Source organism: Apium graveolens, chromosome 11, assembly GCF_009905375.1.
Source record: "Apium graveolens cultivar Ventura chromosome 11, ASM990537v1, whole genome shotgun sequence".
NCBI lineage: Eukaryota > Viridiplantae > Streptophyta > Magnoliopsida > Apiales > Apiaceae > Apium > Apium graveolens.
This window is the reverse complement of record NC_133657.1, coordinates 6,778,917-6,792,727: the sequence shown is the minus strand read 5'-3', so window position 1 is coordinate 6,792,727 and position 13,811 is coordinate 6,778,917.

The window sequence follows — 13,811 nt, the reverse complement described above, 5'->3', positions numbered from 1 at the left end:
CGCCGGAAAATTACGTGGATTGCCGGAGAATACGTTCCCGGCATCCTCATACCACCATCTCCTCCAGATATGATCTACAGCTCACAAGTAACACAACCCAACAATCAATTCATCCTAATAACCCCAGACCTGGCCGGATAATGGCCAAGAAACTCACCGGTTTCCGGTGACTCAATGAAAACTTTAAATGACAACTCCCTTCAAGCCAGGGATCGTCTGTTAACGAGCTATACCCCAATCTATTGCAAATTTCAAGAGGAACAAAACCCACCCATCTAGAACATCTAATAACCCCTGGAATAAAAAGCCCTAAATTTCAATTAAGAACATTCATACGGGTTATAAACCCAAATTTCAAAATTCGAAAATTAAACTCAATTTTGAACATGTTATTGAACTCCAAATCAGTCATATGACATATCAAAATCATCAGGAAAACAAGCTCTACAACATGCAATCATCAAATCATTCAAATAATCATCCGAACAAAAATTCTTATTTTTAATCAAAATAATTCGAAAATAAATAAAAATATATTAAATCAACCTTTGATTCTGCAGTAAAACGAGTTCTGGAATCTGATAGTACTCCTCAAACACTTCGATTTGGTTACTCGAGCTTTCCAAACAAAGATCAATAACACCTTCAAAAGCTGGTTTGATTTTCAGAAGATTTTATGAATATATGAATTTTCTCTGTAAATTCTATAATTACTGTTTGCAAATGATTTTCGGTACGAAATAAAATATGGTAAAGGCTATTTATAATTACGGAAAATTAGTACCCCTTTGGATCATTCCGGATATAAAATAGTACGTTTATTTATAAAAACAGATCCAAACGGTACCGGTTTTCGGGATAATTATCCAAATCAGTACAATTTATATTGCGGTCTTGGTCTCAGCGCCTGGTTATACGTATTACGAGGTGATAATTATAATAGTTTAATAAAAAGATCTCGTTTATCGAAAATGCGAGTTTTATTGATTTACCGAAACGAATATTGTATCGAAAATATTGCACCGGGACCGGCACAGGACAAACCATACACCAAATTGAAAAAGTTAAAATATGGAAAATGCTAGGAATATTGCAATTAGGTTAGGAAGGAGTTTTCAGAATAGTTTCGGGTTATTAAAATGTAAAAACGGGTGACGTCGGCTGGTTCCCGATTAAATTAAATAGTTTATAAATACTCTGAAAAAGAATTTATAAAATCCATAAATTTCCTATATACTCATAAATCAACATAAAAATAAATAGGAGGATATGACAATTATCTATATTTTATTTTGGACATATAAAAATTAAAATACTCAATTTATATTATTTTTAAACATCCAAACACATATACCACTTAACAAATAATTCACATAATAAATACTGAACATGCATAATATTTATTTATTAGCAAAAATAATTACACGATATATCCCAGATATTACATCCTTCCCCCCCCCCCCTTAAAAAGATTTCGTCCTCGAAATCTTCTAAGAAAACAAATGAGGGTACTTTTCTCTCATATCACTTTCTAACTCCTAGGTTGACTCTTCAACCTTTGGGTTTCTCCACAGTTCTTTGACTAACTTTACCGCTTTATTTCTTAACACTTTCTCTCTTTCTTCTAGAATCTCTATCGGATTCTCTACATACGACAAATCTGTTTGAAGCTCTATTGGCTCGTATTTGATTACATTCCTGGAGTCTGGATTATACTTCTTAAGTATCGATACGTGAAAAACATTGTGAATGTGCTTCATGTGCGGAGGTAACGCCAACTCGTAAGCTACTTTGCCAACACGCTTTAGAATCTCAAAAGGTCCAACATATCTAGGGCTCAGTTTTCCTTTCTTCCCGAATCTTGTCAATCCTTTCCACGGTGATACTTTCAGTAATACCAGATTTCCTTCTCGAATTCCATATCTTTCCTTGATTGATCTGCATACTTCCTTTGACGGTCTTGTGCTGCTATCAATCTCTTCTGGATAACTTCAACAACTTCCTTCGTCTGTTGCACTAATTCAGGTCCAAGTATTTTGCGTTCTCCTACTTCGTCCCAATATACAGGAGATCGACATTTGCGTCCATAAAGAGCTTCGTAGGGTGGCATCTCAATACTGGCATGAGAACTGTTGTTGTAAGCAAATTCTACCAAGGGTAAATGCTCGTCCCAACTTCCTTTGAAATCAATAGCACAAACACGTAACATGTCTTCGATTGTCTGGATTTTTCTTTCACTCTGGCCGTCCATCTATGGATGGTAAGCCGTACTCATATTCAGTCTCGTTCCCAAACATTCTTGAAAACTTTTCCAAAACCTCGAATTAAATCTCGGATCTCGATCGGATACGATAGACACAGGAACTCCATGACGAACTACGATTTCTTTCAGGTACATATGGACTAACTTGTCTAGTGAAAATCTTCCATTTATAGGCAGAAAATGAGCTGAGTTGGTAAGTCTGTCCACTATAACCCAAATGGCATCATGATTGGCTTTCGTCCTTGGTAATCCGACTATGAAATCCATGGAAATATGCTCCCACTTCCATTCTGGAATCTCCAATGGCTGCAACAATCCACTTGGTCTCTGATGCACTACTTTAACTCTCTGACATGTATAACATCTGCTAACGCATTCCGCAATCTCCCTCTTCAAATCTGGCCACCAATAATTTTCCTTTAAATCTCTGTACATCTTGGTACTCCCTGGATGGATTGAATACCTTGAATTATGAGCTTCCTGTAAAATTTCATTCTTCAACTCCGTCACTGGTGGAATCCAAATTCTAGAAGAAAACCTAAGAATACCTTGATCGTCCTTTTGCGTGCACAATTCCTCACCTACAAAACGGTTAATGTCCTGATCCATTACCTCCTCTTGACACTTTCTTATCTTCTATAATAACTCCGGCTGGAAAGTCATACTATACACTTTTGCTTCATCAGGCTTGCAAACTCTAATCTCCAATTCCAGTTTCTGAAATTCCTTATATATCTCCTCGGGTACTGATAACACATTCAACTTTTCTTTCTGACTTAACGTGTTCGCCACAACGTTTACTTTACCGGGATTGTGACGCCCTCAATCTCGGGGTTAGGAAATGAGGACCCACACACCTCTAATCTACTAATTAAATAAGCATAAACCCCGATTATCTACTAACAGGATCAAACAGGATAAAGTATGAGATAATATCACAACTACCAATCATAAAATATAACTTATAACCCCAAAATAAAATTAAATAATCCTATTCGATCCCAGCTTGGAACCGACAGATAACCCATTGTATCTTTACAACTCTCTGGCTAAGCCCTCAACACGATAGGGACCACCAGGTACGCTCTTACGAGCAGTGCGCCTAAGCCTGGCCATCTTCTTGCTTAACTGCCATGGTTAGATCTAAACAAAACATATGTGTATAAAACTCAGCAAGTAACTATAAAGCAGTTCTACGATATCAAAATCCATAGTATACTTTACCAATCTCAGGGCATTCTACTTTATCAGATCTAGGTGGCAGATTTCTATCTTTCGGGTTAAGAAAGGGTTATGAAGGAAAAATTTGGGGCTTTCAAGGAACAAGGCTCATAGCAGGGTGAAAGCCGACATTCATCACAAATCATTAAGGGATCAAAACATATCTTTCAAAAAGGAAAGAGACAATATTTTCATTATATGGAATCAATTATATGATCAACAGAATAAAAATCAGGGTTCACGAGTTATAAGCTTCACAATATCACAATCAACTCTTTTCAAAGCAATATAAACCATTTTCATTTTCAAAGAATCAATTACTGAGTAGGAAATTTCAATTCCTTTTAAAATAATCAATATAGAACCCTTGATTAGACCACTATATTTTCATTTCATTATAATACGGGTGATCAGCCCGTACCGACCTCCATCCGGTCTTTAAGGTACCAAATGGCATAATTTCAGCCTTAAACTGGACTATCCCCGCTAGCCTCTTACTATGACTGGACTAGTCCCACTAGCCTCTTACGTCCCAATCCAATCCATCAGGAATTCGTTTAGAAAACCTTGAGTTGGAAAAAGTAGGTTTTCTAAATTCATTTTATCATTACCAAGAATATGAAATCATTCGGACTCTTTCAAATCGAAATTCATTCTTAGATTCAATTTCAAGAAATCAAAGTTAGGGAAATGAATCAAAGATAGGAAGGTGCAATTCTAGGGATCTTGAATCAATGATAACAAGGTACTTAAGTTAGAAGAATCAAAATTGTTTCAAGGATCAATAGGGAATATGGTGATCTAGGATTGTAGCATCATTATAAGGGGTTCGTAAAGGTACTTATAGGGTTTATAACAGTTCATGGTATATCAAATAAGTAGAACAGGAAAAAAAAAGAGTTACCAAAGGGGGTTGGATCAATAAGCTTATCAATAACAGTTTTACAAGATCAAAGACAGGGTATCTCAAATCAAAAACAGGGGTTCATTATTTTAATAGTTCAATACTCTACATGGCATGGACAATATCCTCTCTATAACCATTTACACAAGTAATTAGAGTTACTTGCCTGAATTCGCTTTCCTGAAGGTTGAACTACTGCCACCTAGTATACCTTTCCCCTTCCTAGCCTGAATGCCCTCACGCTCCGAATCTACAATAAAAACCAAACCCTTAATCAGTTCTCAACTCTCGTTCCCGGAACATTCACTCAATACGATAGCTCGGTTATACTCTTGACTCAAACTATACGAGTATAGCTTATATACACACATGCACATAGCACATAACACATTCTTTTCTCGTAGCCTTTATATCTTTATATACTCAATAATCAACTTATACTCGCTTTAATCTCGACTATTCTTTAAATCAAATGATTATAACTCATACGAGTACACGATTTATACACAACTAAATCTTTACGATTATAACTATCACTTATAGCATTTAAAATCAATCGTCTTAGTTCCCTTTTTCTTTTATTCCTTAATTCGAACCACATACTACAATCAAACAATCAAATCCATAAACATTTACATACACATACCAATCATTCTTTCGATTATCAAAAACCAAGTTTTGGCTTTTAACTCTTAGGGCCTATTCGGCCTTATTGCAAATACCAACCACAAAATCAACCAAATACTCACTTAGTTCGTATAAACACATACTCATTCAAAAACCTTTAAAGAATCATTTTCCTTTTTTTCAATTTACAAAAATTCAAACCATAAATATATATACAATCAAATTTCTCAAAAATTACACCATACAACTTTAGTTCTAGCATAATCCAACACTTAAGCTATCACCCTTTTTTATTGATAAAATTCGAACCAAATCATACATATATGCTCACATGCAAATCAAGTTCATCTCTTAATTAAATCAAACACTCATTTTTATCATAATTTTCAAATTACACATCAAAACATCACTTAGTGACTCAAGCTCTAATCAAATTTTTCAATTAAACATGCATGCATTTCACTTAGCATCAAATCAATCTCTTTTAGACCCATTTTCCTTTCGGCTAAAATCATAAATCACAATTCAAGGACCAAACAATGACATGCATCACTAGTTCTTCTTTTAAACCAACATGCAATCATATTTCTCATTAATTAAGCTTAGTTTACACTAAGATCAAGTCACAAAATCCAATTCCCCTTTTTATTAGTACAAATGCTGAACCAAAACCCCAACATGCAACCCTCAAATTTGATTTCTTAAGCATCCAATCAATTACACAAGCCCAAATACTTTTAAAACAATCATAGCAATCCTTTTATCAATCAACACACTTAAATTTCAAAGGATGTACAAAACCCTTTTTGAACTCTTCAAGAAACCAAGACATGCAAAGGCTACATATAATTTTTAAAGGGCATAAAGTTCAAAAATCACATTAGTACAACTAGCACATCATTTTCTTAAAATCCCATCGGCTCTCCTTGGATCATGGTCGGTGGTGGTCGAACTTAAGAGTGCCCATAACGGGTCTCCTCTTGAGTTTTAAACCACAAAATCTCTTAAATCTTCTCTTATGATCATATATCAAGAAATCGTATTTCCTTGAACACAATCATAGAGATAGAATCCATGAAACTTACATAAACACTTACATGCAAGTGGTGTATGAGTAGTATATCAAAAATAGAAGTTATGGATAGTGAGACCTTTGAATTTGGGTGAGTATTTGGTGTTGCATGCAAGAGAGAGAAGAGAGATGGGGAGAGAGCCGAGAGAGAGTGTTCGAGAGAGAGAGAGGAAGAAAGAAAGAGAGGGAAAGAGGGGTGCTCGCGGAAAGAAAGAAGAAAGAAGGGGGGTGAGTTTATATTTGTATTAGGGCCAAGGGTAGTTTAGTAATTTACTAATTCTCTTTTTGTTTGATTTATCCTTTCTTTTTACTCAAATAAGATAGAAATCGAATTTTGAATATATCCCTCTCGGAAATTCGAAAATTATTGTGAATGACAATTTTAAGACGTAGATCTCGAAATTAGCTTTCCAACCATTACTCATAATAAACTTTTGTACGTACGGTTGATTTTATATGATTTTCACAAGTTTATGCTAAATATACCATTTTATCACATAAAAATCAATTTAAAATGCAACGATCATCAAATAAATTCGTCCATCATTTTTAGAAAGTCTTTAGGACTATTTCAAAGATAACAGAACAAATCTCATGCCTTTATCTTACTCAGATAATTTTATAAAAAAATGCGCGAAGGTTAAATAAACCTTATTTAAATTAAATAATTCCCTTAAATCCATAAAAATATTAACAGATCACGTAATCATGCATATAGACAAGCAAGCACATATATGGACACATCACAACTCATGTCTGATCATAAAAATTGTCCTTCTTTAATATTATTCCTTTCTACGCGTACCGGGTCACGTTCAGCCTGACGACCCGACGCTTAGCGTTTCATTTACGCTTCACAATATCGTTATCGACCGACACGTCACTAGAACGCATTACTTTCATCAAGCATTTCATTTCACATAATAACACATAATTCACACTTTAAATACTTTAATCCCCTTTTTAGGACGGGTTCCGTTCTTCCTGACGGCCCGACAACACAGCTTAACTCCTAAGCTGACTCTTTAAATTGGAATGCTTCTAATTACGCTCCTAGATACTAATATACAATAAGGGAAATTAATCAACACTTAATCACATAATTCATATCTACAGCACATAAATCATACTTTATTCACTTAATTATGTCACAAAATTCTCAGTCGTTACAGGGATGATAGTTAATCATGCAGTCGTAATCCTTAATCAACTCTAACCATCTTCTATGTCTCATATTAAGCTCCTTTTGTGTGAATGTGTACTTCAAGCTTTTGTGATCCGTATAAATCTCGCATTTTTCTCCATATAGATAATGTCTCCAAATCTTCAAAGCGAATACTATAGCAGCTAGCTGTAAATCAAGAGTAGGATACTTCTGTTCGTGTGGTTCAATTGCCTCGATGCATACGCAATAACCTTATCGTGCTGCATCAGAACACATCAGAGTCCTTTATGGGAAGCATCGCTATAGATTACGAAATTCCCTTGGTTATCTGGAAGTGACAAAACAAGTGCTGTAATTAATCTTCGCTTCAATTCCTAAAAACTTTCTTCACATTTATTGTTCCATATAAACTTTTCATTCTTCCATGTAATCTTTGTCAATGGTGTCACAATCCTTGAGAAATTTTGAATAAATCGGCGATAATATCCCGCTAATCCCAAGAAACTTCTTACCTCAGTTGGTGTTCTCGGTCTTTTCCTATTTGTAATTGCTTCAATTTTCGCTGGGTCCACTTTGATCCCTTCATTACTGACTATGTGTCCTAAGAACTGGACTTCCTGTAACCAAAACTCACACTTCGATAACTTTTTTTCCTCAAAATCTCCAAAGTTGTTCTCAAATGTTCTGCATGATCCTCTTCTGTCTGTGAATAAATCAAAATATCATCTATAAACACAATAACAAACTTGTCCAAGTATTCCTTGAAAATTCTGTTCATCAGGTCCATAAATGCTGCCGGGGCATTGGTTAATCCAAAATACATCACTAAAAATTCATAATGTCCGTCCTGAAAGCTGTCTTTGGTATATCCTCTGGCTTGATCTTTAGTTGATGATATCCCGATCTCAAATCGATCTTGGAGAAGTACTTGGCTCCTTTTAATTGGTCGAATAAATCATCAATCCTGGGCAATGGATACTTGTTCTTGATTGTAAGCTTGTTGAGCTCTCGATAGTCGATACACAGTCTCATGCTCCCATCCTTCTTTTTGACAAATAGTACCGGTGCACCCTACGGGGATACACTGGGTCTGATTACTCCTTTCTCTAACAACTCTTGCAATTGCTTTGCTAGTTCCTTCATCTCAACGGGCGCCATTATGTACGGGGCCTTGAATACTGGTTCCGTTCCCGGCGCTAGCGCTAAGTCGATCGCAAACTCAATTTCTCTGTCTGGAGGAAGTCCTGGTAACTCATCGGGAAACACGTCTGGAAATTTATTAACTACTGGAATATCTTCAAGTTTTGCTGGTTCCTGACTTCTATCAATCACATATGCAACGAAATGCTCGCATCCTTTTCGTAGTAACTTTTTAGCTTGAATCATCGTTAAGAACTTATTTGCTTGTTTCTGGCCCTTAAACGTTACTATCCTTTTGTCTGGCGTCTTTACCATTACCTTCTTATTTCGACAATCTATCTGGGCATCGTGCTTAGATAACCAATCCATCCCTAAGATAACGTCAAACTTTCCTAGCTTAAATGGTATCAAGTCCACATAAAACTTACTACCAGAAATCTCAACTTCACAATTCCCACAAACTTGATTAATAGATATACGTTCTTGATTTGCTAATTCCACAGTCATTATTTTATTTAAATACTCAACTGGACAATTTAACTTATTAACAAAATCTTATGAAATAAACGATCGAGTTGCCCCCGAATCTATTAACACTTTGCCACATAAAGAATTCACATTAAGCGTACCTGCCACGACATCAGTATCCTGGATAGTGTCCTTCACAGACATATAAAAAACTCTAGCCCTTGGAGTCTCATTTACTGCTGGAGTAGATCCCATTATCCTCAATGCATTACTGACCGGGGCTGGTGTCTTGCAATCCCTGACTATATGTCCTGGCTTCCCACATTTAAAGCATGTAAATCCAATAGCTGGAACCTTAACCGCTGGATTCCGGGTAGGCTGATCCTTGTTTACCGGTTCTCTCGCTGGCTGATTGCGACATTCCCTCGAATAGTGCCCTTTCTGATTACACTTGAAACAAACTACATTTAACTTATTACAAACTCCTCCATGTTTCTTCCCACATACCTGACAATCTGGAAAAGGTAACCTCAACTGATTTGGCTAATTTATATTGACAGGACGGTTGCCTTGACCTCCGTCGCATGCATTTTGCTTTTTGAAATTAAAATTTATCCCTGGCTGAAACTTGCCCTTCTTAAAATTTGGAAATTTCCCTGGTTGTGACTGTCCTTCATTTCCTTCAAACTTCCTCTTCTTACTTTCTTTTTCTTTCTGGGACATCTCACTCTCAGTTTCTACAATCATGGCCTTTTGTACAACTCCTGCATAGGTATCCAATTCAAATATGGCTACCTTCCCTCTGATCCATGGCTTCAGACCTTGTTGGAATCTCTTGGCCTTCTTCATGTCAGTATCTACATATGATGGCACATACCTCGATAACTCTTCAAACTTACTTTCATAATCAGCTACCGACATATTTCCTTGCTTTAGCTCTAAAAACTTCAGCTCCATCTGATCCTGAACAAACTGAGGAAAATACTTTTTTAAAAACAATTCTTTGAACCTCTCCCAAGTAATAACATCTGTACCTTCCAATGTCTTCACAGTCTCCCACCAATAGGTGGCCTCATTATTTAAATAATAACTTGCAAACTCCACCTTCTGTTCTTCCTTCACTTTAACTAAAGCAAACGACTTCTCTATTTTCTTTAACCAAACATTCGCTTCAATCGGATCTAAGGAACCCTTGAATTCTGGTGGATTTACCGCCTGAAAAGTCTTGAAAGCTACCTGGGGATTGGTTTGTCTTTGTTGCTGTTGTGTCGGGTGAACTGTTTGTTGAACCAAGATTTAAAGAATCTAGGCTATTGCTGGGTCTATGGGTCCTGGGTTTGCATTTTGGTTGGTATCATCTTGGTTGTTGTTGTTGTTGGTTTCTTCATTCTGGGTGTTGGTGCGGGTATTTCTTCTGGGTGGCATTTTCTGTAAAGAATCAAACAACTTATTTAACTTTTAAATCAAATCCTTTGCATAAAAGAAAAGTTTTGTAAAACAGAAATATCTCTTGTTGAAAACAGCTGTAACAATTGAACTAAGTAAATTGCATGCTTCTTTACAGAATACAAACAGTTAAGGGAATAGGGTATATGGTATCACAGGGGTATAACTGGTGCAATAAATAAGGTAAAGTAAAACAGGTGCAGTAATGTAAATGACAATGCTGGAAATGAAAAGGTACTGATATATATAGATAAAAAGTTTTAGGTAGTACAAGCGTTAAAACGCTTCGGAAGTAAAAGCAAAAGGGTACAAACCTACTCACTAGTCAGCAGATCTAGTCTATAAATACAACCTAAAAGTCTACTGATACATACTACACACTACTGCACATACTAAACAACCACAACAGCACTGTTCAGCATCTCCATCTATGTGCCTCTGGCTCTAACTCCAAGGAAACTCTAGTCCGCCCAGCCTCTCAAGGTCCTCCATCACCTCACTAGCCCATCCCATAAATGCATCAGGGCCTTGGCCAGGTAATGTAGCTCTATGCAACCTATGCAACCTAGCCTCAAGAACCCTCCGTGTCACATGAATCTCCTCTCGAAGCTCCCTCACACCACGATCAATATCTGTAGTCCTGATGATATGCTGCAGTTCTCGGATCTGGGCCAACAAGGAATCACGCTCCAGTAGAAGAGCCTCATACCGGTAATAAGGAATAAGATGCAATATAGACTGGAATAGGGCACCCGCAACTGAATGCCCAGTGGAATCAGAATCAACTGGTGGGGGTCCTCTGATAGGTGGTCTCATGCCCGGGGGTGGAATGGCCTGTAGTGGTACGGGCTGCAACATAGGTGAAGGTAAAATAGCCAATACTGGTGGAACAACAGGACGTGGATCTGAAGATGGTCCTCCAACTGAGGGCTCTGAGTGATCAACTGGTACGGGGATGAAAGAGTCAGCCATCGCTGCTATCTGAAATCATATCGCAATATAAGAATCTCGAACCACAACGTGAATTATACTAATACATGTTACACCGTCGCACTCAACCTCTCGACGTTCTATTTTTTTTACTTCTTACTTCTAATCCTAACCCTCTACCCATTCCCGTCAACCTAGGCTTGTGTCAGTGACTTTTAACCTGTAGCTCTGATACCAAACCTGTGGCGCCCTCCAAACCCGGGTCAGAAGTTTGGGGTCTACACACATACACCTTATTTATAACCTGCTTATAACAATGATAAAGATAATAATAATATGCAGTGACCCTATTTACCAACTACCACGGATCGCAACAGGTTAAAGTATATACACAAGCCACACACACACACTTATATTACAAACACCCAAATCCCAACTATTCAAACTTACAACCGAATATTAAACATTATTATAAACTTCATAAATTTAAACTATTCCAAAAGCTGTCAGCTAGCTCAACTCGATCAACCTGGACCCCTAGCTCTCGCACTGGATTGGGGGTCCTCGCTACCAACAGGTTCCTTCTTAACTAGAAAAGAACATAAACAACATCGCACAAATGAGCTAACTAGCTTAACAAGTCACATTTACAAGACTAAGAATAATGATCATCAAGTGAAAAGAGTTAAGGTATCAAGTGAACAATGAATAATGATTTAGAATTGGATATTATATTTTTATTTTAAAAACCAAGGTTAGGCTGTTGATCAGTCAAGCACTAACCCCGAGCAAGGCACACAGCTCAGCTCTAATTACTGGATCCAAGGCGCACAGTGGCCTAACTTGACCACCAATTTGGTCTGACCATGAATCTAGTCCATAATTTTATAAAACAACACAATTCTAACATAATAACAGAATAAATAATGCAAGACAATAAAAAAAATCATAAGCAATATTGGATGTTCAATAATAAGATGGTTTCAATCTTCACAAATGAAATATGGCCATCAAATGGTGAAAGAAATGGATAACAAAAGAATCAAAGTTTCAAGATTATAAGAATTTGGTCTTTCAGAGCGTAAGGTACAATGGTTTGAATATGTAAGCAATCTGATTCAGTGTTTGCTATTTAGTTTGCACGTATTTGTGGAGTAGTATCGTATATCTGTGGTTCGTATTCGGGGATTTAACAATCAATGGTTCAGGAAGAATAAGGTTTACGGCTCAAAGATCAATAGCTGGAATCAAGGTTTAGGGTTCAGTGCTTCAAAGCACTTGCAATATAGGACTATCAATAATCTAGAATATATCTCGAGAAATTTCAGAACAATTGCCTACTACTAGCTTGCTATACTTCACCAATTTCCAATCACAATCTCCTACTCCTCGACTATCTGTTTCCCTTTCCTATGCCTTGCCTCTTCTGCTCACATAACATAAGTATCTATCAATACTCAACTCATATGATTCTATTTGGTATACACTTCTATTTACCCTTCGTTTTACCCAAATCCGACTAACGGATTGAAAGTTACGCTAAAAACAAGTAAACACTGAACATATAGACCGACAGTCCAACAAACAAGTCATATATAACATGTCAAACAATCAATGAAATTTCATTTATAAGGAAGTCTCGGGTCATAAACAGTCTTTCGGGTATTTAATATAATTTTAAAAATATTTTTCGGAGTCAAAACGGGTCGTTGGGTAAAGTTTAAAGCAATAAACAGGGTTCGGTTGGCCACATCTGGCTTCAAAATAATTTTCTAATAATTATCGAGCCTTGAAAACAATTTAAAATAATATTTTAAAGCTCGAAACTATTTTTCAGAATTTTTAAATCATTAATAAATAATTAAATCTAATTAAATAATTAATTAAAATCAATTAATAATTAATTAAATCAATTAATCAATTAATTTATGAATTAATTTACCAATTAACTAATTAATTATTAACTAAAATTAAATAACTAATTAATTCATATTTATTTTTGAATTAAAAATAATTTTTGGAGTTAAAATAATAATTTTTGGAATTTTCAGTAATTAAAAATGAATTTTTATAATTAAAATAAATAAGAAATATAATTTCTAAATAATTTATAAACAGGATTCTTATTTTTGCAAATTCAGGAAACTACAGGGACCAAACTTCATCTTCTTCAATAATTCAGGGACTAAACTGCAATTTTGCAGTTCAGTCGCCGGAAAATTACGGGGATCGCCGGAGAATACGTTTCCGGCATCCTCATACCACCATCTCCTCCAGATATGATCTACAGCTCACAAGGAACACAACCCAACAATCAATTAATCCTAATAACCCCAGACCTGGCCGGAAAATGGCCAAGAAACTCACCGGTTTTCAGTGACTCGACGAAAACTTCAAATGACAACTCCCTTCAAACCAGGGATTGTCTATTAACAAACTATACATCAATTGATTGCAAATTTCAAGAGGAACAAAACCCACCCATCTAGAACATCTAATAACCCCTGGAATAAAAATCCCTAAATTTCAATTAAGAACATTCATACGGGTTATAAACCCTAATTTCAAAATTCGA